Source organism: Penaeus vannamei, chromosome 3 (assembly GCF_042767895.1).
Source record: "Penaeus vannamei isolate JL-2024 chromosome 3, ASM4276789v1, whole genome shotgun sequence".
NCBI classification, from domain to species: domain Eukaryota; kingdom Metazoa; phylum Arthropoda; class Malacostraca; order Decapoda; family Penaeidae; genus Penaeus; species Penaeus vannamei.
The window spans coordinates 51,902,780-51,904,234 of NC_091551.1; the positions used below are offsets into that span (position 1 = coordinate 51,902,780).

At 42.3% G+C, this 1,455-nt stretch overlaps 1 protein-coding gene across 2 annotated transcripts in view; it reads right to left on the bottom strand.

Moving 5' to 3' along the window:
* LOC113810749 (neuronal acetylcholine receptor subunit alpha-4) overlaps positions 1-722 on the bottom strand; it is a 202,771-nt gene extending 202,049 nt beyond the window's left edge. The window contains exon 1 of one of the 2 annotated variants that reach the window (XM_070114797.1): positions 479-722. The gene's annotated coding sequence lies outside the window, so the exon portion shown is untranslated. The remainder of the gene's footprint in view (positions 1-478) is intronic. The other variant, XM_070114808.1, reaches the window with a different exon arrangement.
* Positions 723-1,455: the final 733 nt, after the last annotated feature.

The following is a 1,455-nucleotide window of genomic DNA, read 5'->3' on the forward strand; positions in this document are numbered from 1 at the left end:
CCTTATGGCAAGAAATGCACAAGAAAAAACAGCAATAAACTTTTACTTGCAGTGTCGAATCCACAGGGAAAATTTCCCCACACGTTCAACATCAAAAGAACGAACAGATTAACGATGATATATTGTTGCTGACACTATTTATCAGCTTATGAGTGACACAGCTGTCCGAGTGCTGGCCCTCACCCCCCCATCCCCTCCCCCCTCCCTCCCCCTAGTCATGTTACGGTGTCGGCAAGGTTAACAAAAAGAGGAAGAGAGAGAGAGAGAGAGAGAGAGAAGGAGAGAGAGAAAACCAAACCTGCTTTTCGTCTTTCTTTCTCTTTCGTTCCTCTCGCTGGTTGTCGTGTAGGGAAAAGGAGGGAGAGGAAGAGAGAGAGAGAAAAAAATGATAATTTGCGAATGTGGAAATAAAGTTCTTGATGCACCGACACCACGTAAACAAACGGAAAAAAAACAATGAACAAATATCAACACTTACCCGAAGAAATGCAATTCAATAATAAGAAATCCAGCGCGTTGATTTCTCACAATCTCAAAAGAAAAGCGTCCACAAGTTTGCCATAAAAAGGGAAAAACACAAAAAAACAAAAGAAGTTTTAAAACCGCAACAGAGATTCACTCGAAGGCACGCATGCACAGCAACCAACCCACGGCCTCACTCTAACACCCTCCCTCTTCCACAACCAACACGCAACTGACCACACTATACCACGCGACCGACCTGCCTGTCTGGATCACCCGGGACACAAGGAACCAGCGGGTATTAACTGCTGGGTATCGTGCCCACTTTAAGAAGGACTCGCTCAGATGGCAACGCCGTCTTGGCGACTGCCCGTTAGAGGGAGAATTTTACTTCCAGGCGAAATAAGGAAATTTATTTTATCCTTTTTATCGCCATGTATATTCTCTCTTCCTCGCCCGTGTGATCGTATGATGCGTATCCGTTTTTGAAGGATACGAAGCGAGTTTTTAAAATCCGTTTTTGAGATTTCACAAAGGAGTTATTTGTTGATTGATTATTTTCACTCGGAACGGGCAACCGGGTCTAGGCGGTGAATCTAACGTTTCTGGCTGAGATTTAGCGCGAGATTTAGCCGCGAGAAACGTGTCAGTTGTGACGCCTGATATCGGAAGATTATCCTCAGGTTAGAAGAAGAAGAAAAAAAATACTAAACCATATGGGAAAAGCTGTAAATGTCGAGAAAAGAGTAACGCCAAGCCATCAAAGGCCACGGTTTTACTTGTCCCCAGAGAACGAAAAAAAATGATTTGTAAAAGCAAAAAGAGAAAAAAAAAATAAAAGCGTATAATTCACAAACACCCATAACAAAAACAGGTTCATTCGCGAATACAAATAAATTATTTGACACCGGGGCAATAAATTTTAGACCTTAGCAGTGTATAGGACTCGTTGCACATGTGATAAAAATGTTACATAAGAATTACACGCTTAAA